The 26,591-nt window shown below is 39.0% G+C and overlaps 1 protein-coding gene and 1 long non-coding RNA gene across 25 annotated transcripts in view; one reads left to right on the top strand and one right to left on the bottom strand.

Annotated features, from left to right (window-relative positions):
* The window catches only part of Dlg2 (discs large MAGUK scaffold protein 2), a 1,918,473-nt gene that overhangs the window by 1,703,298 nt on the left and 188,584 nt on the right, over positions 1-26,591 (top strand). Inside the window, exon 1 of one of the 23 annotated variants that reach the window (XM_090348540.1) lies at positions 2,287-2,511. The exons of the other annotated variants lie outside the window; for them this stretch is intronic. The gene's annotated coding sequence lies outside the window, so the exon portion shown is untranslated. Of the gene's footprint in view, positions 1-2,286; positions 2,512-26,591 lie in introns of those variants that run through there. 23 annotated transcript variants of the gene reach the window in all.
* Positions 1,317-6,529, bottom strand: LOC150053577 (uncharacterized). 2 transcript variants are annotated; one of them, XR_016538099.1, is made up of 4 exons: positions 6,439-6,529; positions 5,500-5,594; positions 2,737-2,817; positions 1,317-1,393 (listed from the first exon to the last, which is right to left on the bottom strand). It is a non-coding gene; the product is annotated as an uncharacterized LOC150053577 (long non-coding RNA). The 2 variants fall into 2 exon arrangements; XR_016538098.1 differs by lacking the exon at positions 6,439-6,529 and having other exon boundaries at positions 5,500-5,714.

The following is a 26,591-nucleotide window of genomic DNA, read 5'->3' as shown; positions in this document are numbered from 1 at the left end:
CTTTGGATTTTCTTACCAGTTTAGAAACTCACATCTCCCCCCAACCCCAGTTTTGTTGCTTACATTTACTTCTACAGTATTTGTATTACGTAGGGTGCTAAAAGGGGGGGATACCCTAATTGACTCCCTATGCTATTTATGGAAAAAATAAACAAGGAAAGAGTCATCCATATATGATCAAATGTGATTGGTCACAAGGTCATTCTCTGGAAACACTGGAGCTAAGAAAAGCTCTCATGTGTAACCATGTCTATCTTAACCCATTGAGGTTTACCGCTGATGAACTCAGAGGATGGGGACATTACAGGTGGCCAAATAGTAGGATACATTGGCTTCAGGGAGTTATACTGGCAGTACAACCTGGGAGTGAAAGATGCCTGTGTCTTTGCTTGGTAAACCTTTCCAAGACAGCAAAAGAAAGCAAATAGGCCTCATAGTAGTTATATACATAGAGTGAATATTTCCTTCTAGGCTGATGAGTTTGTTTGACTAGAGGGAAAATAGAAGAAGCTCCTGGGCAGATGGGAAAGATCAGTGTAGCTGCCCTGGGATCTTCCATTCTTGGGTGAAAAAACTGGTATAGTTCTGCAGCTTGAATGATAGACCTTTCTAGATGTTTTCCCCAACTTCACAGCAGCTTAGAAGATTCCTTGGCAAAATATCATGAACATATCAAAAGACATTTGGGAAAAAACATGGAGTAGAGGTTGTGCTTCCCCAAAAGAAGTATAGTGAGAGCAATAGCTTCAAGCTATACACACCTCCAATTCTCTTAGCACTGTGTTTTCCTGTTATACTCAGCTTCATCTCCCAAGAAAGTCACTAGCATGAGCTAGTCTACAAATGGAACAACCTATTTTATCCTAAGTGGAAAACAATTCTGTTATTTTCCAAACCTATGATCTCTCCATCATTTCTACTAAAGGCCAGAGTAAATAAATCTGCTCATTGCTCATCTGCCTTAGATAGTTTGGTGTGACTCCTGCTGGTGGCAGGGTGATCTGTTTACGAGTCTTCTCTTTGTATTAGGCTGCATGGGGTTGGTTCGTTCACCACCACTTAGCAGGTGTGTGATCCTGGGTGGATTTACCAACTTGTCTGCATGTCAGCATTTTTTCCTGATTTCATGCTTCACAGGGAGAATTTAAACATTAAATGAATCAATGTCTGCTAAGCATTGAGAATAGCTCCTGGCACATAAGGAGTACACTGTATATAGGAGGTAATATTCTCTAACATGCATCTTGAGATAGAGATTACATTGGCTTTGTCAGAGAGGAAAGGAAGGCTCAGGCTTAACGCTTCCAGGAAACCTGCCTGGTAATGTTATTTATTTTTCTCTGTCAACAATCTTGCTTCTCATTTTCACATGTCTTCCCACTTTCAAGGCTTCCTCTGGAAGCAGAATGATAGGAGATGTCAGAAGACCATCTGTACAAATACACTTAGCAATCATGTGGCTCAGTGAAGTCCTTTACCTGTATTACCACCAGTTTGGGGTGCGTGTGTGTGTGTGTATGCTTGTTTGTGTACACATATTCATGCATACACAGGCATGCACTGTATTAGAACTAAAGCTTGAATTCAGGGCCTGGGTACTGTCCCTAGCCTCACTCAAGGCTAGTGCTCTATCACTTGAGCCACACTTCCATTTCTGCTTTTTGATGGCTAATTAGGGATGAATCTTAATAGACTTTTCTGCCCAGGCTGGCATCATACCTAAGTTGTCAATCTCAGTGTATGAGCCACCAGTACCCAGCTCCCCACAAGTTCTTTATTGATACCATTTATCCAGGAAGGGTAAATTGTGCAGATCTCCAGAGTCAGTTGCATCCCCTAAGTTCTAGAAACTCTGAGTAAGTCACATCGCCTTTCTGAGCTGTTGGGCTCTGTACTGCACCACTGCCAATACCCTTCTAATAGTGCAAAGACTGAGGCAGAGTGAAAATGTCTGACGTATTACATTTGCTATGCAAATGTAGGAGCTGGCTCTTACACAACTATTGTGAGAATGAACCCTGAGTCTTAGCAGCTCACGCTGTGTGCATTGATGCCCGCCCAGGTTTTTCTCTACATTTTGTTGTCTTTGCCTGCTCCCCACTGGGCCGGGTAGATCCACCTTCTCAAGGTATGGGGGAATACAAGTGGAGGCTGCAGATACAGTACCAATGGTGGGAAAGCATCTTATTGGTTAACACTGGTACTCCCAAGGACCAATTACTGTCACTGCTGCCAAGGCTGATATATTTCTCAGAATGAGTTACAAAGAAATGTACATACCCAGAGAATGAGGATGCTGTGTGCTCACCCCCTGTGATCTAAAATATGAGAGTCTAGGAGGGGCTGTTTTATAATTCATCAGGTTTCGCTAGTGAGTTCTGCAGGAGTCTTAGTTATAAAGGCAAGTGTGAACCGGACGGCAGACGGGAGAGCCTGGCACCAAGGAGACAGAGAAGCTGCTCTGGGTGCTGGCTGTCTCCTCCCTGCTTTGTTCCAATAATTTTGTGCTCGGTAAGTTCCCTGGCTTTGCAGCTAATCATTGTTGTTGAATAAGCTTGGCATATGGATCTGTAGTTGAGAATATGCACTTGCTGTAAGAAGTGTGTGTGTGTGTGTGTGTGTGTGTGTGTGTGTGTGTGTGTGTTTAGGCTTCTGACAAATTTTACAATTCCCCTTTAATGAGTAAAAAAAAATTGCTTAAAAGATGAAACAAAACCCAGGAAATCAATTATTCACCTTGATCCTTGGAAGGCTGCTTTCTTTGGTTGCTAAAGTTTCTCAGATTTCATTCTGTCAGTTTCATTTGTTGAGGGAGCTCTGAAAAGAACAAGTCTCTTTGTCACAAAATTGTTTTTCTTAGCTGCCAAAATGAGGTATGTGCAAGCGTGGTTTATCCATTCCCCCCCCTTTCCCCACCCCACTATCTAACTCTCCCCAGCGATCGGTAAATCTTACACAGACTGTTTGCCTGGTAACCAGCTCCAACCGAGCTGAACCTGTGTAAAAGCAAGATTCCAGTTGCAATCTTTTGTGTGAACAGAACTAAGGACTGTGAATAATTGGCATTGTGGAGATGATTGTAAAACTCAGTATGGTGGTTGTTCCTGCAATTTACTGGATTGGGCTCGGAATCCAGTGAGATTTGCTGTCGGCTTGCCTGTTGATGATGTGGGCAGAGAGGAAAAAAAAGGACTAGGTTGTTATGGAAAGAGCACAGTACCTGCTCACGTAGCACAGCCAAATGCAGACACCATGACTTGTATTTGTGTAACTTTTGTCTGTTTTCTCTAGTTTCTTACAGGCATAAATGATTGCCTAAAACTGCATTTTTAGTTCTCTGGGTAAAATCTTCAAGCCCCTCCACACAGGCTACATGCTGACTCCTGGCCAGCTTAGCTGTGGAAAATCATTTCCTTGTCAGAAGGAAAAAGAAGCAAAAGCTATTTGCTTTTGGAGATGCCTTTCTCCTGTATTTCTTTTCCTCTGTCTAAACTACATGAAATCTAACAGCTTGACATATTTTTTTTAATTTTTTGCAGAAGCAGATTTAACTGTAGTGTCACGTGGCATATTATATATGGAGAGAAATAGCAAGGACACTTTTCTAAATGGTTCAAGTGTGTCTGGCTGTTGACATGTGCTTTATTTTTACCAGCAAAGAGCTACTGTGGTTGAAATACATAATTATCCAAACTATCTTATACCCTAAAGTACTTTCTCTTCATATGTAGAATCTGTAGTTCTCACAAAAGTAATCCCTCTTAGCATTATTATTGTGAGTAAAGTACATTTCTTTTTTATCAAAGAATCTCAAGCTGCTTGGCTTATTCTTTGCTTTTTCCTGTTAAATGTTTTAACCATTACTACCCTAACACTTCCCATGAAGTTATCTTTCCCTTTCTAGCATACTTTGATTACCCACTACCCACACATGGCAAATTTGGAATGTGAAATATATATATATATATATATATTTCAGGAACATATTTCTCACTTGGACTTTTTTCTTCATAAATAGCTTTTCCATATTTTACATTTCTCTGAACAAATTCTGTTTCAAGAACAGGGAGTGATGTATTGTGGTTGGCACTTAGGGTGTGTAACCTGAGACTTGGTTTTCTAATCTACAAGCAGTGTCCCACAAAGCGTCTGTAAAATGTCTTCTGTGCAGCTCAAAGCCTGTGAGCTACAGAAATAATGATGAGGACAATCATTGCAGATAAAAAAAAAAAACAACTATCTACCTTTTAGAGTCCAGCCAGCCCATGACATTTTGTAAAGCTCAGGATACACAGCCAAAGTTTCCTGGAAGTATTACTGCCTCAACACCAAGAACAATGTAGCTATAAAGTACCTTTGGGATATATTATACTTGGAATTTGATTATACCACATTTTTCAGTCACATGCCACAGCCCGGAGCTTATTTTGCAGTCGTACCTGGATTTTGATTCAATATGGTCTTATGAAGAAATAAACCAACATACAGTCTCACTAAGCTGAATTTCTTCTCATCTGGTAGTTTTTTTTTCCATCCTTGTCACCTACTTAGTATGAGGTATATTTACAAAAACAAAAGAAAATGTAGCACGAGTTATTCTCCATTAAATGTACATGAGACTGATGCAAACTGTGCAAACTGTGTCAAGAACCTTGGAGTAGGCCCACATAGAACCATGTGTCTCCAAATGGGATTAAAATGCAAAGAGGCAAATGTTAATTTTGCCTTCATGACACATATAATTTCCTTTGAGAAAATGGGTGAGGTAGCACAGGGGGACCTTTTTTTTTTTTTTTTTTTAAATAAGCTGTTCCAAGTCCTGGCTCCAGCATTGTGAGCATGAACAAGGCAGGTTCCTGGCATCTCTAAGAATTACTGTCTGGGTCTTACTCTCTATCCATAAATGGAGTTGATGAGCAACCAAGTAGATGACGTTGGTCAAACAAATGGTACTGTGTTCGGCACAGGGCATCTAGCAAAAGCTGGTTATTATTATCACAAGCTATATTTTGTTGAATGTATTAACACATTTTGATATATGTTCATTTTGAAAGGCATTCATGGCAAATAGGGCATTTTTCCTACGGATCAAAATTTTATTTCTTATAGCTAGACAATTCAGTTTTACTTCTACTTTAGTAACCTATAAAGACAGTTATTACATTTTGGCCCCATTTTAACTAATTTCTAGAATGATTCCCAAATCCTTATATAATTTCATTTTGAATAGAGATCATGCAAATAAATGGATGCCAAATAACATATCATAGTTTTCTGAATTCTCTGCCAAACAATAATTAAGCCACAACTCCAGCCCTGACATTGTATTAAATTATGTTTGCAAAAGTAAATGACATTTATGATGGCCTAGCCACTGTGCTGAATGTTTTATACTCATTCTGTCACTAAATCTAATCATAGCACCCCTACCAGTTATATGAGAAAATAAGATTAGGAAAAACAGAGCTCACTTAAGTACCACGTCATTGGTCAACTTACTGTGTGGCATTGCTGGGATTCCGAAATTGACACCATGGTTCCATTTTGGAAGCTTGGGCCAATGGTTGTTCTGATCCTTCTCCCTTACTTAATCCCTGCCAAAGATTATAGAGCATAGAAAACATAAAGCTGGGGATCTTTCCTGGCTTATTCTAATTAAGATCACATTTTCCTAAGCCATCTTTCATGTCCTTTCTGAAGTTGATCTATAAGACAATACAAAATTTAAAAAGGTCACAAGGGATGATCTAATAGTTAAGACTTTGTAGCCTCAGCAGGCTTTTCTGGTACTATGGCTTTACAGGAGTCCATTGGCCAAGACAATAGCCCTACTGGGATCTTGTTTTCTTTCCTTTCCTGACCACATTCAGGCAAATGTTCCTACACTCCTACACTCCTTTTTTTTTTTTGGTGGATCATGGGGCTCTTCAGCTTAAGGCTAACGCCCTACCCCTGGGCCTAGCTGCTGTCCCTGTGCTCTTCAGTTCAAGGCTACCACCCTACCCTTGAGCCAAGCCACATTTCCCATTTTCTAGGGGTTAATTGGAGATAAGAGTCTCAGGTCCTTTTGTGCAGGGGCTGGCTTTGAACTGGGATCTCAGATCTCAGCCTCCTGAGTAGCTGGGATTACAGGCGTGAGTCACGGTGCATGGCTTCCTATACTACTTCTTAAAGGCATCCCCTTCCCTTCCTGCTTCCACAGTGCTGGGATAGAACCAGTACCTATGCATACTAAGCAAGCACTATCACTGAATTGCACTCTCAGCTTCCGCTTGTCAGAGCTGTTCTTGCTGCTGCTGTTATTTGTCCAGTCATGAGGCTTGAACTCAGGGAATAGGTGCTATCCCTGAGCTCTTTTTGCTCAAGTCTAGTGCTCTACCACTTCAAACCACAGTGCCACGTCTAGCTTTTGAGTGATTAATTGGATATGAGTCTCACAGGAACTTCTCTTCCCAAGATGGCTTTGTACTTCAGTCCTCAGATCTCAGCTCCTAAGTAGCTAGGATTACAGGCATGAGCCACCAGCACCCAACTTCTTGGAGTTTTTGAGGGGAAACCAAGAGACTGTTACCATAGGTGGAAGTGGAGGTCATAGAAAAGTATTTGTTGACCAAACTTGGACAGGTAACCTGGGTTATCTATTTGTCTGCACCCAAAGCATCCTGCGGTGTAGGATGGAACTATGGGTGAGAAGATTGGACCCAGGACATAGGAAAGGCCTCCACTTGTGTTCTTGGCCTGGGTTCCAAAACTATTATAGACAGCAGTGCTTTCAATTGTATAATGTATATTTCAGAGTACTAAGCCTAAAGGTGACCTGGTGGGGGTGTATTGCTTTTTTTGAACAAGAAAGTGGTGAAAAGGCTATGAAGATTTCAGACTAAAATCTTGGTTAAATTTCATTTTTTAATTAACAGCAGCTTGACCCATCAAGGGTAGACACTGGCCTTTATTTTCAGTTCAGAGGCTTAACTGAACTGAATTTTAGTGTCAGCAGATTACAGCCCAGTGTCATTTGTCTTTCATGTTATTTGAAAAATATTTGCTCAGAGAGACCATGGCTAATTTCAGGTGTCTTTCTTTAATTTCATATTATGGTGGTAACCAGTGCTAAAACTAATAGAAGCCTGACATTTGGAGTGCTGTTTTACAAGCCGGTATTAAAAACATAAACACAATTAATGACTTTGTGTGACCTTCTGACATTATTATAGCCTCTTCTTCCTGTACAGAATTCCATTTTCCAAGTAGCACCTTTATGTCTCATGTCAGGCTGGCAACAATGATCCCCATCTAAGGAAAATCAATAGCCAAGGATTCTAGGCAGAAATCTCTATAATAATTTAAGAAAGTACAAAACAAAAATCTGAGGTCTTGGTGGGATTTTCTTTTTGTTATTTAACACAGTGAATGTTAGGAGGCAATGGCATGAATAATAATTTGGTTTGGGGTTTGTTTCTGTCACTTATACTTCATGGAGTCATTTTCTAGGTGCAATAGCAGAAGGCATCATGGGACATATTCAGAGTCCTTGCAACCTAGTTTGCCTCCTCTCTAAAGCAAGTCTAGTAATTCCCATCTCTCAAGTCTGTTGGGAAGATGAGAATGGCATAGCTTATCCCACAGTGTTAGCTATTTTCTCATTCATGTGAAACGACCTGCCACAGTAAATACTTAGTACATAATGTACCCACATTAAATATCTGGAAATAGAACAGTTAAAATGACAACAGCTGAAGACTAAGGTGTGTGCTTATTTTGCTTAGAAGAAATGATAAGAAGGATGATGCAGAGAAAGAAAACTAAAATAAAACAAGACAAAACCCCATCATTTCAGTTGAAACCTCTTTGTACTGTATGTTGCTAGTGGTAGTTTTCCTGTTCCTTCTTTTAAAAAAAAATGCATTATGTGTTATTTAAACTTTTGAAATGAGCACGCACTATTCACATAATAAAGCACAAAAAGGAGAAAAAAGAAATTAGAAAATTAAATTAGGGTAGGAAATGACTAGCAATAGGCATGGACATCTAGCTCTGCAAAGGGAATCAAGTAAAGTACTTGAAAAAGATGTACTTTGAAATAATTCAGATTGGCTTATAGCATTTGGTTTCCAATTTGTCTATTAATCACTTATTAAATATACACCATGTGCTAGGTGCTGTGCTAAGTGATAAAATTTCAACGGTGGAAAAGCTCAATCCTTGAACTCAGAGGATAACTCAAGAGCACAGCCTAAGTAAGCCTAGGATTCCAGGGTGCTTCCTTTGTCACAGCAGGATCAAATAAGGCTTTCTTTTGCAAGTAACAGAAACTATGACTCAAACTGACTCAACTCAATAAAGAAAATACACCAAGGATTGTGCTTACCAGTATAGCAGAACAGCCTACTTCCAGAGATCTGATCTCATGGCTTCAAGGCATGTAAAATAAAACCTTTCTCAAAACAGAACCAAGTAATTGTTGGATGCTCTGCTTATCTTTATTGCCAGAGTCACCAGCTAGGCTGCAAGAAAACTTCAACTACTTACCTCACTAAGACCTGAGGAGGTAATTGGATTTGAAGTTAAACCACACAATCAAAGGTTCTCATTTTTTCACAATGTAAATGCGAATTGATATTTAATTCAAGGTAAACCTTAAGAATTGAACCATATCATCATCATTACCATCTCCTTTTTTTTCCTTTTTTGTTTGAGGCTCAAGTGGTAGAGCTCTAGCCTCGAGAAAGTGTAAGGACAGTGCTCAGGCCCTGAGCTCAAGGCCAGGACTGGCAAAAGAAAAAAAAAAAACCCAGAAATTTTCCTAAATATTCCTGCTTGCCAGCTGAATAGCACATTGGGAAGGAGAAAAAAATAGGTAAAATATTTCTTAACCAAATATCAGTGCTCCAAAGACAAGTTAGACTTTGATCTCTATGGGATTCAGTTTATATAATTTGTAAAGATTTTTAGCTTTGGGCAATAATGACCTGTACTTTCCATAGAGTAATATTCTTTCTTGTTAAGATCTGTACTGAGTGGGCTTATAAGCATTTTCCACTAAAATTCCTAGTTTCAAATTTAATGAGCTGTATTGAGATTGTTTTCTCTAGCTTTGCTTCCCAGAAGAGAAAGTGGTAAATAACTGAATACTTTCTAAAGAACAAGTATTTTCATATTGTTTGCAAGTTATTGGCGTCCAAATGCAGTGATAAATGCTCATTTGTTTAAACTCACGAAGATGGGCTCCATGCTGTCAGTCCATCTACCTGATGTATAGGTTTCCAAATACGATCTACTTTTTCCATATAACATCCAATAATGTCACTAGACAGAATTCATGCTTGTAAAACTCCTCTAGCCATTTGCTTCTAGTACAGGAAATCTGTCCAGAAAACCGGCAGCCAGGCCAAGGTAAATGGTTCCAGTCTAGCTGTGTCAGTGAAAAAGCTAATACTTAAGTTTAAAAAAAAAATGCTCAAGTTAAGGGCACAGTAACCATGTTGAAAATGTTCACTGGGGGACTCCCTGGCTTCTTCCTCTTCAAATGAACACTTTGGTGAAGAGAAACAAGCAACTAAATCCATGGATCGTGATGGACTGTTCACTTCAAAGCACCAGATGCCATCTAAGCATTGAACGATGCCGTTGACCCTTTGGCATTCCCCAAGTACCACATACAACCCTCTCTGGCTTATTTTCAGCCTGTCTTGTACAAGCAGAGAAACTGTTTCTTGGCTGAATTTCTTCCCTCAGCAGCATGTTTTCTGGGTTCTTAAAAATAGGGGACACCAACTGGGTATCAAATCAGGATCTCTTGATTCTTAAAATAGTGGCATACTTGGCATTCTCTGGGAGTAAAGAGCTTCTACTTTGGACACTTTGAGGGCACCTCTCCCTGCTACTTCCTGCTGATCTCAGTCCTCTATGCAGGACTTCCACACAGCTTCCTTAACTGAGCAACTCAGTGTCGGGAGTAGCTAGTATTAGCTAGGTTGGCATCATTGTCTAAAGATCTGAATTAGCTTGGCACCAGTGGTCTGCACCTGTAATCCTAGCTTACTCAAGAGGCTCAGATCTGGGGTTCTAACCAGAGAAGACAAATGCTAGAGACTCTTACCTGAAATTGTCCAGCAAAACCCAGAAGTGGAGCTGTGACTCAATTGTACCTAGGAGAGGACCAGCCTTGAGCAAAACAGCTAACTAGGAATGCAGTATTCTGAGTACAAGCCCCAAGTTCAGCATTAAAACAAAATTGTCTTTTTTCTTTTTTTTCTTTCTTGGTGCCAGTCCTGGAGCGTGAACTTGGGGTTTGAGTACTGTCCCTGAGCTTTTTATGCTCAAGACTAGTGCCTTGTCACTTGAGCTGTAGCTCCACTTCAAGCTTTTTGGTGGCTGATTAGATAAGAGCCTCACAAACTCTGTGATCATCAGATCTCAGCCTCTTAGGATTATAAGTGTGAGAAAAAAAAAACTTCTTAAAAAGTGGAGTTTCTTCGCTTGCCATGTTTCTTGGGCTTCTCTGGCTTATTCTATTTGGTAGTGAGAGCAAGGCTAATACTATGCCAGATAATAATTTTGAGATAAGAACTCAGAGCTCGATAGTCACACAAACTTTATAGGTTCGAAATCTTAGACAAGTATTTTTCACTCTCCCTCTCCTTGGGTTGTTTTAGAAAACAGATCCTATACCTCTACCAAACACTGTATTAAGGCAAAAACCAACCTTATCCCTATGGGGTTAAATCCATCCAGACAGAAAGGATACCTCTGCAAATGCAGATAGAGTCTGGGTTTAACAACAAACAATAGTAGATGAATGAACTAAGGAATTCCAGTAAGAAGTAGGGGACCAAAATAGGTAGAATTAAAGCAAAGACAGGTAATTAAGAGTATATAAATGCAGGGAAGGGAAGAAGTAGAGAGAGAGGAGCTAACTAAGACCTAAAATCAGTAAAAGGGAAAAATGAATGATAACAAAAACAACTTGGAGATTCCACCTCACCCCATTATGAAGAAATCTAATAACAGATGCTGGAGGAGATGTGGCCAGAGGGGATCACTACTACACTGTTGGTGAGAGTGTAAACTCATTCAGCCACTCTGGAAAGCAGTGTGGCTATTCCTCAAAAGAGGAATAGTCGGGCTGGGAGTTTGGCCTAGTGGTTAAAGTGCTTGCCTAGCATGCACGAAGACCCGGGTTTGATCCCTCGGTACCACATACATAGAATAAAAAAGCCAGAAATGGTGCTGAGGCTCAAGTGGTAGAGCTCTAATCTTGAGAAAGTCCAAGGAGACAGTGCTCAGGTCCTGAGCTCAAGCCCATGACTGGCAAAAAAAAAAAAAAAAAGGAACAGTGCTCCCCTGTGACCCAGCAGTCCAACCCCTAGACATCTACCCAAAAGCCCAGAAACAAGGGCTAAGCAAAATAAGCTCCAGCATAGGGAAACGAGATTTATTCTTGTGGTTATTGTTTTAAATGTACTATGTGAACTTATTTCTTTATCCCCCCCCCCTTTATGGGTTATCCTCTGTTGCTACTGTATTTGACTTTAGTAATCTATTATATTCTATATACATTTATTTGAACCAGGGAAGGGAAGGGGAGAAACAAGATGAAGAACCAGTGTAACAGCCATATCCACAAGACATATGTTGGAAATGCACTTTACAACTTGGGAGGGGGTGGGGGGAAGAAAATGGGGAATAGATGGGAAGGGTTAACAATGTTCAAGAAGTAATGCACTCACTACCTTACAAACGTAACCCTTTCTACATCATCCTGATCATCAAATTAAAAAAATATTAAAGAATGTATGTATACAATTGAGAAGAGGAACATATAGACCTGTAAACAATGTGTGATTTAGAATTAGCATTTTAAAGATAACCCTATATGATTTTTTAATGACTAATAAGGAAGATACTGTTTTGAGATTGGAAATGAATGGCCAGGGATAAAGGGATGAAGTGCAGGTCTAATTCATTAGTTTACTAGTTTTATTGTCACTGTGCATGAAGCACTTTTCCTGTAGTATCACCTTTGATGGTCACAATAGCATTATGAGGATAAAAAAGAAAATGGTGCTTGGTCACAGATAGAAAGTGGCAGGACAGCCCACAGTCGCATACAGTCACATAAGACACTTCGTATCCATGGTGATAGGAAGAGGTATTTTTATACTTGTGTTGACCAATAGCAAACCCAAGGAAATATTGACAAGTCCTGTTATTCGTTTTGTGGAAGAGATCTATAATTAGATCATCATTTTAAAGTATAACTGGATAATGCATTTTATATTACTTGCTTTGAATGCTTCAATGGTGATATAAAGGGCGTATGTGGTGCTAGCTACACTCGTGATTATATAATCTTTCAATATTAGTATTTCTCATGATGCTTGAAGAACATAGAGTGTTACGTAAAGCAGCAAAATATATAACCTGTGAATAATCTTGCACACCATCTTTATGTGAAAGCTAGAAGATTAAGATTGTTTATAATGATTCTACAGCAAATACAGTTTTTTTTTCCAGCTTTCCTTCTAAGGTTATGCCTCACAAAAAGCTGAGCGTACATTTGTATGACTAAAAATTATATGGGGAAGCATTCATTTGCAGGCTAAAATACAGATATTATCTCACAACCTGCTACAGTAATTTATCATGAGTTTCTTGAAAGTAGAAAATGGATTTCTTTCATCTGTATGGGCCCATGATCTGATATGGTGCTTCAATACAAAGTAGGCACTGGAAAGCTGTTTTCTACATATTAATTGATGTATGCCTCATTGAAGGATGGAGAAAATGTGAGACTGAGAAGTTAGGAAATCATCAATTGAGCTGAGCCTTGCAGAGGGTGAAGCAATAGAGTAGATGTACAGTGATGATGATTTTAAGACACCAAAGTATGCAGTTTCTAAGATAACATTGAGTTTGTATGCTTAAGGAAAGCAAAGACACCTTTAATACTTTTGAAGTATCCTTTCTTCCCGACATATTTCTTCCCTATTTATTTGCCCTGTCCTTTTTTTTCCAGTTCAGGCTAGTTCAATAAGAAAGGGTGGGGGAGATCCAGAGATAGAGAGACAGACAGACACAGAGAAACAGAGAGAAAGACAGAAAAAAACAGACATGGGAGATATTTATAAAAAGTTAATTTAACTAATAAGAATTTAGATGTGATAATGGTATTATGTTAGAACAGGCACATAACTTTTTAGAAGCCTGCACTGATACATTTATGGATGAAATTCTACTTATGTGGTCCCTATCACCAGAGGGAGCTCATTAATAAGGACAGAGACTTTTCTCTGCCCTCCCATTGACTGCTTCCCAAGAAGGGCTCTGTCATGGGATAAAGTGGAAAGATAGATGAGCGAACACAAGCCTGAGTCACAAGCCACACAACCTGAGACAGTATGCAGGAGCCTGTGTTTGCTCATTTATCTCTGTAGTACATTTATCTTGGTCCTATCCTTCCTCCCAGGAATGGGCAGGACCTCATAGTATGCAGGTCACTGAAGAGAAGACCGAGTGTGACCTTTCTTGAATTTTTTGCCTTTCAAAAAGGAAGATGTGTGCCAGTTGGTTTGTATAAATACCTTAGGGCAGAGGAATTCTGATTTCTGTGATTGGCTTCTTATAAACAATAGAATTTGGAGGCAAGAAGGGTAGAAGAAGGTCCAAGTAGTGGGTTCCCTTTGATTATTTTCCCTACATTTCATCTAATTGTTAAGAAAAACAAATCTCACTTTATATTTTATGCACAAGACTTCATTTGCTTACAACTGACAGCCATAAATGCATGAGCCTAATTGAAACTGGATGATTCACAGATTCGTATTTCATATTCATGTCAGTCCATGTTATGATGTCATGTTTTTAATGAGGATAAGAGAACATTGTATGAAACTTACTTAGTTGTCATAGTGATTAAGGAACTATGCAGAACAATATTTTCCTTGTATCTAAAGGGATTCTTACATTAAACTTTTGGTTTTCTGAATCTAATTTTTTTTATTGAAGAATTTACTAACATTGATTTTCACATCATATTTCAAATGACATGTTTACCAAACGAGTATTCAAGAAGGGAATCTCTATATACAATCACTGGCACTTAGTTTTTAGAACATAATCAAAATTAGGCTAAGGGTTTGTATATCATAGATACATATTTATGAAATAAAACATGTCTATAGAGTCATAGGTTTTTATGTCTATGTAGTTATGTTTGGTAAATATAATTTTTATTTATTTTTTTTGAATCTAATTTTTAAATGTAAGTTCAGAACATTTTTAAAATAGCCTTTCTCATAAGCTTCCTCACTGTTGTCTTATGAGCATCCTTTTAGTCCAGTCTAGTTACTCTTTATGCACAAGTGAAACTGGAATTCAGAGACTAGAGGAGATGCTTTCAGCATGGTGTTAGTTGTATCTCATACTATGCAAAAGTGGCCAGGACAAATAAAAGTTAGCTTCGTTTTTATTGTTGTAAGAAGGCTTTAATCAAATCACTCTACAGTAGTGTTTTATTCTTGGAAATAATAATTCACTTATATTCCCAGATCATTTGTCAAGTAACTTTTTAGCATAGCTGTCTCAACAGTAGAAAGAGATCTGTCCCGCAGAGCTCTTAGCTACCCACTCAGGAACAATCCAGTGAAATGAATTTGTAAACAAATACATGAGATTCCCCTAGAGAACCTCTTTCATAGACCCAACAAAATTCACTGTGTGTTTCTAATGAAATTTCCTTTATATGAAAACATAAGGCATTTCTTTTCATCTTAAAAATCTCATGATGCTAGGCCTGTGATTAAGCCCAAAATGGTTTTTCTCCTTCGTAGTATAGATCTGATTCCTGAGATGGAAGTGTAAATCATGATTATCTATAGCAAGACCTCTCATAGTACCCCAGGATTTGTGTGTCTCCACAGAGAGGCATCCGTGGTAGGTATTTATTTTATTTTATTCTTTATGTATTTTTGTTGGTCGTGGGAATTGAGCTCTGGGCCCTAGTGCTGTCCTGAGCTCTTCAGCTCAAGGCTACCACCCCAATCCCCTTGAGCCACAGCACCTCTTCCAGTTTTCTGGTGGTTAATTGGGAATAAGAATCACATGGACTTTAGTGCCCTGGCTGGCTTTGAACCTTGATCCTCAGCTGTCAGCCTCCTGAATAGGTAGGGTTACATGCAGGAGCCACCACGCCCAGTGGTATTTTATTATGTATGTTCACAACCTAATTCAGGGCCCATGTGCTCAGTAAATGTTTCTTGACTTTTCTGCTTTCACTTTTCCTCATAAACTTTATCCCCCACAACCTGAAGCATCCAATTCATTTGTGACCATTAGCCCAAGCCCAGGAATGTCAAAAACCAAGTGACTGAAGGAGCATCTATAGAGTATGGCAAGAATGTTCAAGAATGAAGGGGTTAACTGAACATCCACTTTTCTAATCTTCACTGGAGCTCATTGAAATGTTTATAATTCCTTGCTTCACCTGAATAAGACTGTTGGGTCAGGAAGAAGGATACTATAGCAACTATTGTGTGCAAATCACTCTCCTGAGAGCAAAGGAAAGCAAGAATTCAGAGCATAGCTTTGAGATCATTACTGCTTTTCCAAAAGCATCTACCTTCTCACCATTTGAAAAAAATGTTGAATCCATAAGTCTTCCTTTAGTTTGTGCTTGCAAAGCACTCCAGAGTAATTATTCTTTCACTCAGCTATTCACAAAGAATTTTCTGTTTCATAGTTTGCACCATTATTGATGTCAGAAAAAATATTATGGCCTATTGAGCTTGGTATTTTTCATTTTTCTTTATATTTTTCAAGACTGGAAAAATTATCCTTTTCTGTTTTAGTGCATTAATAGGCTGTTGAGGTTTTTAAATTTGGAGGGAAACAAGCATAAAAGAAGTTAACATAAAAAGCCTTAAAAGTGAATACAGTAAGCCATTCTGTTGAGTTCAAATAATACTCTTTTTAATAAGGTGAATCTACATTTGAAAGGCTATGGGATTACTCTATTTAAAAATAGGTTATTTTCTGTGGGGCAGGTGGTTCATGCCTGTAATCGTAGCTACTCGGGGCTGAGACCTAGGATTGCAGTTCAAAGCCAGCCTGGGCAATACAAAGCCAACCAAGACACTAAAGTCCAAGAGACTCTTCTCTCCAGTTAATCAGTAGAAAATGGGAAGTGGAGCTGTGGGTCAAGCCTTGAGTTGAAGAGCTCAGGGACAAGGCCCAACCCAGAGTTCAAGCTCCATGACCCCCCCCAAATATTCACAAATATTCATGTGTAACTAGGACATATGAATACAACTGGCATAGAAACATACATATGCATAGAAGTAAATATATGCATGAACATGAAACCTAACTTTCAAGAAGCATGGTGGCATAGAATTGTTCCGAACAGATTTTCCTTTTGAAACCTAATTAACACAAATTTACTTTGAGTTTTCTATCTTGTCCCCTCCACACACACACACACACACACACACAGATCAAGGTTTGAACTCAGGGCCTCTCATTTGCTCAGCTTGCTCTCATGGCTAGCACTCTACAACTTGAGGCATGCCTGCAGCTCTGCATTTTGCTGGTTGTTTGTAGATGGAGTTTCACATACTTTTTTGCCCAGGCTGGCTTCAACTCCACAAACTCAGCCTCCTTTGAGTAGCTAGGATTATATGTGTGATAAGGTCCACTTTCCTTTTTCCCTTTTGACACTTGGCCTTCTGAATTGAAGTTATTTTTGTTTTTCTGTATGCATGTTTATTTTTTATTGTCATTGTAGAGGTGACATACAGGAGGGGTTACAGTTACAGGAGTGATAGCATTTCAGTAAAGAAGTAAATCTTAGGAGAAAAAAGGCCCTGTGTATTTGCCCATCACTGTATTTTCAGGACATAAAAGTGCCTGACCTATGAATGAAAAGATATGAGCTCAGGATTGGGGAAGTACTCTAATAGTATACTTCAATGAGCCAAGAAATACTGTGACTATGAAATGAAGAAGGAATCTTTGCTACCTGGAGATCTGAATTTCCAGCATATACAATGTTTTGATTTTTGCCATTGACTGGGGATTTGGTGATGAATGAAACTTGAGCTTTAGAAACTCAGTCTAACAGAAAGCCAACAGTGAAGTTTTACTTCACTGTAATTTAAATCAAAGTAACGGGGCATAATGGGGTATAAGCACCATTGTATTAGTTTTAATAAAGTATAAACAAAAGTCAGAAGAAGGAATTACACTTCTACTTAGGTAGCTAGGAATTTTTTCTTGAAAGTTTCCACAGTATTAAAAAAAAAAAGGTATCCAAGGTACAATGAAGAGCCTGTACCAAAGTACGGAGACATAAAACAGCTAGATGTACACAGATACAATTGTTATTGTTCTTATTATTATTAGGGGTAGTTTTTTGGGGTTTTTTTTGCTGTCATCCAAAAAAAGGTGCTTTTTTTTGTTTTTTGTTTTTTGTGTTTTCTTTTTGGCAGTCGAAGGGCTTGAACTCAGGGCCTGGGCACTGTCCTTGGAATCTTTTTGTTCAAGGCTAGTGCTCTGCACCTTGAGCCGTAGTGTTACTTCTGGCTTTTTCTGCGTATGTGGTACTGAGGAATCGAACCTAGGGCTAGATGAGTATTCTACCACTAGGCTACTCTCCCGGCCCCAAAATAAGTGCTCTTTATGTGGGAAAATAATGGTAGGAGTTGGCTAACCCTCCTCTACTGTGTTTCTATATAACTCCAACCTGGCTTGAATGCCTGTCAGGCCTGATTCAGCCTGGTCACTGTAAATCTCTTCTCCATACACCTATGGAGCTTGATCACCATCATTGTGCTTTATTTATCACTTCATTTTCTTGAGGACATTGTAATGTGACCACCAAGCAGGGCTACACTTTCACTATTCCTTTGATTGCTCTACCTGCCCTAACAGCCAATGCTGGTCCAATTAGAAAGGGGTTTGTTATCTCTAGTGAGCACAGAACTCACTTCCATAGCATGGGCCATATTCATTTTGAGTAAGGTGGCTGCATTATAGGGCCCTTTATGTTCAGGTAATGAGAATACATGAAGATTTCCTGAAAATGCCTACTTTAAAATACATACTATGGAAAAGGCTATTGAAGTCTGGCAGAAATGAAAACAGAACTGCTTATGAATGAATCAGAAAATACATTAGCTGCAGCCAGTGCCCTGTCCACTAGCTTCTGGCAGTGTCAGTCTAATATCATGTCCTTAGACAGCTGTAATAAGCGTAGGTGGGAGGACACAGTTTGCCTATCACCTTTAAATGGCAGTAATTCCACTTCAAAGGGCAAATGGATGAAAAATACACTTGAAAACTCACAAGATAAACCATGAAAAGGTTATTTAAACTCTTTCTTTCTTAAACTTTCCTTTATATGAATTTTCTCTTTGTTTTGATTTCATTGTTTGATGCACATGCTGCACGTATTACCAAAAAGCAGATAGCTAAATGGCTCTCCATTCTCTATTTTGTTCATCTTTTTATTCTTGCTTATCTTGAAAAGTAGTGATTATAAAGCTGGATGTGGGGGCTCACATTATAATCCTAGCTACTCAGGAGGCTGAGATCTGAGGATCAAGGTTCAAAGGTAGTCTTGGGAAGGAAAGTTCTTGAGACACTTATCACTACTTAACTACCAAACCAATAGGCCAGAAATGGAGTTGTAGCTCAAATGGTAGAATACCAGACTTGAGTGAAAAACACTAGAGAGCCCCAAGCCACTTCAGGCTTTTGGTGGTTAATTGAAAAAGAGTTTCATGGGTAAATACCCAGCACAGCCATGTTTACTGCAGCCTTATTTACCATAGCTAAGATATGGAACCAACCCAGATGCCCCTCAGTAAATGAATGGATCAAAAAAAAAAACCCGTAGTATATATACATAATGGGATTTTATGCTTTTATCTGTAAGTATGACATTGCCCCATTTGCAAGGAAATAAGACTTGGAAAAAAATCATATTAAGTGAAATAAGCCAGACCCAAGGGAACATAGGCTCCATGAGTTCCTTCATTTGTCATAGTTAGTATATGCCTAGGATAGTCCTAGCAGAAGATCACAATAGCTCAATAATTATGTACCTATGACCATGCAAGATAATTCTAAAGTAAATGAACTCCAAGATATGGAAAGAAGAGGTTATTTTTTGTTGTTTTAATGAACTGTGTGAAGTTATTTTCTTTTCTTTGTTTCTTTTCCTCTGGTGTATCCCCTGTTGTCACTCTATTTGATTTTGGTATTCTGTGGTTGTCTGAATTATGGAAGGAAAGGGGAAATACAAAGCAGTCAAACAAAGGACGGGGTGAACCAATGCAACAGCCATACTCCCAAGGCAGTATGTTGGAATTGATCTTTACAACTTGGTGGAGGGGTTGAGGGGAAGGAAAGTGGGAGGAAAATGAGGGAGGGGGCAGCAGTGTTCTACAAGAAATGAACTCATTACCTTATGTATGCAACTGTAACCCCTCTGTATATCACCTTGACAATATAATTAAAAGGTTTCATGGGCTTTCTGCCTGAGCTGGCTTTGAAATGCATTCATCAAATCTCAGCCTCCCGAGTAGCTAGAATTACAGTTATAAGCTACCAGCACCCAGCTTGGAGAAATTACATTTGGAAAGGTAAAATAGGAAGTTGTGCAATCCTCTCCCTTTGATATATCTTCCTTTAAGTTTATTAAATCCCTGAGTCACAATTTCTGTTTTAGCCCTCAGGTTATCTGTGGCACTTTACTGAACACCAGGAAAGAATTGAACTTTCCAATAGCACATGTCCTCTGATTGTGCACTTGTTGTTCTTGTTGTAGACCGTGGTACACTGTTGCTGCTGAATATGGCCTTTGCTTGTGTCTAGGGTATGAACAACAAACCCTTGTAGCCAAACCCAGTACTTTATCACTACAACTCATGACGTATCAACATAGTTCACACTTAGCTGAAGGATGAAAGAAAGCCCATTTCTTCTTCTTCTACAACTAACCCCTCAGGCTTCCTCCATTTATGAGTCTTTCATACTTCTTTTTTTTTTAACCAGAAACTCGGTAGCCTCTTCTTGGTCTCTTATGTCCTCCTTTCTTCACATGAAACACCATATACACTGCCCTCTCAGTCAAATTGGCATTTACAATAATAAGAAAATTCTTAGTACTTGGCTGAACTTGAACTTGGTTTAATGTTAAATAAATATTAGTGTTGATTTGATAAGGCTTTCTGAAGAGTGCTTTTCCATACTGACAGATTTAGAATTTTCAGTTGGCTTTCAAAATGTAGATGTTGATCATGATGGAGAGAGAGCATAGGCACTGGAATAAGACAATAATGCACTCTTCATCCTAGTATTTATTAATTTAACAAGTATTCATGGTTCGGCATTTAGCCATAGATAATGACTGTAAGTCTTCTGAGGTCAAGTTTCCTCTCCATTACTCACAAACGTTCCATGATCTTACTCATTCCTGCAGCTTTCAATACTAATGACAGCATTCACAAAGGACCCAACTCTACCTGTCCACCCTCAGATCCTTCCACTCAGTCTAATTTTGGCTCTCTTCATATGGGAAAGTGAGGTGTGATGATACTAATCTACCCACTCTGTACCAACTGTTCCTACCCCACCACTGTTCAAGGGACAGATACCATAAAGCCCATAAAAGACACAATGTGCACACATTCACAATAGCATCACCTCTCTAAGGTAACACAATCCTTCAGCTTTCTAATCTCTACACAAAATCACATATCCTCTGATTTCTTCCTCCATGCATGAAAAGAATTTCAGGGTGTCTCATCAAAGGGAGGGTCTCACCAGGTGAAAGTGTTAGCAAAGTCCTAGTTTTGGATAACAGACTAGGACAAAGAAAATAGAGAAATACTTCCTTCTTCCTTTGTAGGAAATGGGAGTTTGATTCAAAATGTGGCTCTTACCTGTAGCCTTTGTACTTTACCAACTGGAAGAAGACATAGTCTTGTCTGGCAAGAGCAAACCATTAGACAATGATTCTGGGTGGGTGACGTGGGTATCATTATTCCAAACTACGCAAATGTGTCTAAAACACATGAATAAGTTTTAGGGCTCTTTTTTCCCAGATCTGCATTTGATTTTTCTGTCTCTAGCCATCCATTAAATGTTTTTGATTTTCTACCATTTCAAAGGAGAAGGTAGATTAGACACTCATATGGCTTCCAAATCCTCGCAACTTAGCATCTACAGGAGGTAAATGAGACAAAATTGCTTTTTCAGTTTATGGCTTGATGCCAACATAGGAGTGTGGCCATTTGTTAAAAGTGGTGTCAGTTCACTTCCTCCTTATCTATCCCGCTTCATTGTGAGCATAAAAACATTCTTTATGGCTTTTCCCATACCACTGTTGCCTATTTAGGACTGGAAGATGTTGTCAACAAATGTAGCCAGTCAGCACCTCCTATGTAGAAGGAGACTCTTACTCGTATTTCTGTGTGAGTGTGCCAGTACTAGAGCTTAAACTCAGAGCCTCAGTGCTGCCCTTTAGATTTTTCACTCAGGGCTGGCATTTTGTCCCTTGAGTCATAGCTCTACTACCTATCTAGTGGTAGTTAGTTGGTGATAAGAGCCTCACGGACTTTTCTACCTAGACTGCCTTTGAACTGCAATCCTCAGATTTCAGCCTCCTGAGTACCTAGTATTACAGATGTGAGCCACCAGAACCCAGCTTTATTCAGTATTTAGGGCAATCCTGGTTTTACTTAGTGGCTTGATGTCCTGGGTTAGATGTTGTGTTAGATGCTTTCTGTCTATAATACCTTAATTGTACAACAGGAATAGTCCTGCCACCATTTTATTCGTCCACTTTTTGGTACTAAAATAAAATGAGTGGCTGGTAACTTCTAGTTCACAATTCCTAGATGTCTAGTGAGACAGCACCCATATCCATTTGGTTATAGTGAAGATTGCATGGCAGTGTGGCGGGAGCACGTGTCAAAGTAGAACTTATGAGACAAGAAGTGACTGGACACATATGATACCTACATTAATTCCTCCCAAAGGTATGTCCCCATGTCCTGACAGCTTCTCACTAGAGATTCCCTACCTCTTAAAGCTCCCACCTACCATCTGTGAGCATTGCCACAGTGGGACTAAATTTTTAGCGCACGAGTCCCTGAGGGACATACTTAAATTATATTCAAAGCATTGCCCCCTGTTGTAAATGAGAATCTTGAGCTCATAAAATCCAGGTTTTGCTCAGGATTTCAGATCTAATAACAAGAGTCAGAATGAGAACCCAGGTGGGCTGGTTTTCCAAATGTGATTCTTTTTCTGCTATATTATAGTAGATTAAAAGTTTTCAAGGTCTCTCTTATAATAAAAGCTGTCCTCTCATTTGAAGGATTAGAATTGGAAATGTATTTTCATCTGCCCCAGAATAAATAATGCTCTTGACAACTGAGGTTCCCCAAGGAAAAATGACAGCCCTACTTCAGTACTTAGGGGGTATTACCACCATTTGAACAATGGGTAGGATTTGGATATTAAGGTCCTTATGACCAATCCACAAGTGGGAGCCTACAATCTGTAAATGAATCTGGCCAAACAAAACTAAGGAACTTTCATTCATTCAGTCATTTTTTCAATGTATACTTTGGGAACTTCAACTATGCCTGTCCATCTGTCTGTCTCTTCTCAACATGCACCTATACTGAATCTTCAGTAATACTGTAAACATAAGGTATGTATTAAGAGTCTCTTACCATGCTGAATATATATTTAATTAGCTACTTGTCTTGAAAATGAATGTATCCTTTTAGTTTATAGGGACACTAGAATACTGGCAAAAGACAGTACAAATAATTGCTCTCAACCTCTAAGATAAGCTTTTGGCCTCAGTGTGCTGTGCTCTAGCCTTTGAGGGAAGTGAAGTGACTGAGTGGAGAAAGCCTAGATTCATTGGCATCAGTCTAGGGCTCAACTCTCAGCCTTGCCATATAACACTTGGCTATGTCATCATCAATTATTTTATCTCTAGGAGTCTCAATTCTATAACTGCAAAGTAAAAATAACCCCCAATGGATGGATATCTAATTCAAGTTGCTTAACAAATACTTATTGAACATTAAATCAATTAGGAAAACACCACCTTTGACATTTTAGGCATATGGGAATGTAATTCAGGATAATCATATGCTTAGAAATTGTTGAACGAGTTGGAACGGTAGGCAGGAACAAAGGCAACACGCAAACCAGGAAGCTTCAGGAAGCCACTGCCTGAGCCAATGTTTCTTGCAGCCCTAGACTGTGGAGCCTGAGCGGGCTGTAAAAAATGACAGCAGTGGTATGAGCTGAAAAATGTTGGGCTAATGTGTCACCTCCCAAAACTATTACTCTGAGATGAACAATTCTATCAACAAGAGAGTCTGAGAATAGAGTTCCCAGCCTCCCTGCCCCTTGGAGCCAGTGGAAAACAGGAGGGTGGAGGATAAAGAAACAGAGCCAAGAGCCCTGAATGGTAGCCAGAACAAGCACCTCCTGTCTGCCAGGAACTGTTCTGAGAGTGTAGGGAAAATAGAGGAAATATTCTGCTCATGAGGCTCTCGTTTAGTTGTGGAAGATTAAATGAGTTAATGTACTAACATGTTTAATACAACTAGGCGCATAGCTTCCTTAGAAATAAGCATTCTCTTAAGTCCTATCCTAGCCCGAGAGTGTCACATTCTGCCTCCCATCATGGGATTTCTGGAAAGACAGAGAATTCAGAGACTGTGAGAGCAAAAACCTGAGTGAGGTGTATACTGAGGGCCAAGTAGTATGTGTTTGATCAACAGTGCTTTTTTTTTGGCAGAGAGAACCACAATTCCAGGCTATTTTGACTTTGAAAGCCATTAGGATCAGCCTCAAAGCATATATTCTCTCAATAGATTCTGCAACTCAACTTTTAAGTCATTTATCAATATGTGTATGTATTAGCTTATTCCAAGAATATCAAAATGCAAACCTCTTATAGAGATACATGCATTGCCTTTGTAGTAGGCATCATAAAAAGAACATGTCAGAGAGTATTCGTATTTTTATTTACGTGAATGGTACATATACTCTGTCCTAAGAATTTGCCAGTGGCTTTCATATATACGTCCAAGGGAAAGTCACTGCTTTGTTCTGTGTTATCAGGAGTGTCAAGTGGACCAATGAGCATGATTGTGCAAATGTCTTCATTACTATATCCTGACTTGTACCCTTTTACATATATATGCCCCAGGGTGGTATTGGTGAATCATAGGGCACTTCTGTGTGTAATTTCTTAATTTTTTATTTGTTTGTTGGGGTAATAGAGGGGTTACAGTTACATTTGTCAGGTAGTGGATGCATTACTTCTCAAACATTGATACCCCTTTTCATGTGTTTGTCTCCCTTTCTCTCGCCCCCTTTATCCCCTTCTATGTGTATTTTTTTTTGAAGAGGCTTCAAATTGCCTTCCCCAGTGGTTACATTAGTTGACATTCCCACAACAGTATGCATGTGTATGCATGTGTATATGTGTGTATGTATTATATATACATTTATATATTTTTGTATATATGCATACACACACATGTATATATGGGCATGCTTATGTATACACACATACATGCATGTGTGTTTATGTGTATATACACATACATGTGTACATGTATACATATGTACTTACACCAATTTTGCTCATCCATAAGGTGTTCCTGGAAAAAATTATGTTAAGTGTTGTAAACTCAGGCTCAGAAAGACAAAGGGCACATTTTTTCTCTCATGTGGAAGTTAGATCCAAGTTATATATATTTATGTAAACATATATAGGGTCCCATGCACATACACAAACATTTTAACTAAAGTATGGTATATACAGGGGTGGATTCCAGTGATATTTCTTTTGAGCAACTAAGAGTTTAACAGGAGACTAGAACTTGTGGTGTCAGGGGAGCATGGAGTCAATGGGAAGGGGTAAGAACAATGGAGAGAAGAAAGGTGGACAAATGCAGTCAAGATGATCCATTAACACATGTGAAAATGGAACTTGGAGAGGCCGGGAGTTTGGCCTAGTGGTAGAGTGCTTGCCTAGCATGCACGAATACCCGGGTTCGATTCCTCGGTACCACATACGTAGAAAAAAAGCCGGAAGTGGTGCTGAGGCTCAAGTGGTAGAGCTCTAGCCTTGAGAAAGTCCAAGGACAGTGCTCAGGCCCTGAGCCCAAGCCCAAGACTGGCAAAAAAAATAAATGGAACTTGGAAAATAGAAGGGACGAGTAGGATTGGGAGAGGTGAGGGAAAATGATGAAGAGGTGACACTGATCAAGATGTGAATAGTCATAAATTAATATGTTGAATTGCAATCCCTCTGCACAACTACTTAAAGACAATGGAAGTAGTTAAATTTAACAACAACGAAAAGAAAGCCCTGAAGTGTAAGGTGTAGCTCATTCACTTGGACAGCTCTGCAGTTTCACTAGAGTCTTGAGTAGTCATCTCCAGCTCTTGTAGTTTCCCTAATCTTAATTCCAAACTCTGAGCCACAGCAGGTGAGTAGGAACTTTGTAGTCAAGCAAGTGTGGTGGTCCTGCTAAGACCATGGTGTCAAAGTACTTTTTGTTCTACTGCTCATTTCCTCCCCAAAAGACTTTGAATAAGAGAATTTACCTTACCATAGAATCATAGGAATGATTTAAGATGATATATGTATATTATGTAGCTTTTACACAAATGTTCATTTCTTTATCCCATTAATAATGTATTCTTCTATATATTTCATTCATCGTAGTTTCACGTTTGTTACTTTTTATAATTTTTGTCTGAATAATAACTGGTAAGTAGAGATTGTTTTTTTTACACAGGCTCTTATTTAATCTCTACAATGACTACACAAAAAATTATATGAACAAGAACTATGAATAGTTATGAGTGGAACTGTATGAATAGCCATATAATAATAACGATATTCTTCCCATTTAATCTGCTCCCCAAGCACAAGAGAGGTTGAGTTAAGTTGCTCAAGGTCACTGTACTAATTGGATGGGATTTAAATGCAAGCAGTCTCAAGTACATCTTCCAGAGCACAGCTTGGTCTTCCCCGAGACACCAACTGTGTGTTAGAAATATGTATTTGTAATTCGAATATTCTCTGTTACTGTGTGCCAAGCAGAATGCATCATGTAATATGCATCATGGCAGTTGAAGCCTTTAAATCACATCCAGATAGTTAACACAGCTTTTCAGTGGTGTCATAAAATTTACTACCATCTCCATTACTAAGCAGATTTTTGATGAGTTGCTGTAGCTACTAAGCAGGGAAGAGATAGGCAGAAAGGGATATGCACACATAAATTGTGCAAATTACAATTTTACTACCTTGCTGTTTCTTACCTTGATCAGTCCTTTCCCCTTACTTCTCCTCCACTTTAGTCCTTTCTCCTCCCGTCAGTACTGCCTTGATCATTTTTATATGTGTCAACAGAAATGTGAGTGATTTTATATGTAATCACATGAGTGATCATAAGATGGTTGAACATTTTATTACATGTGTTCTTGTTTTTTCATTAAAAAACAAAACAGCTAGGGATGGGAGTGTGGCTTAG

This window comes from Megascapheus bottae, chromosome 16 (assembly GCF_031878675.1).
Source record: "Megascapheus bottae isolate mThoBot1 chromosome 16, mThoBot2.hap1, whole genome shotgun sequence".
Taxonomy (NCBI): domain Eukaryota; kingdom Metazoa; phylum Chordata; class Mammalia; order Rodentia; family Geomyidae; genus Megascapheus; species Megascapheus bottae.
This window is presented reverse-complemented; position numbering and strand designations above follow the sequence as displayed.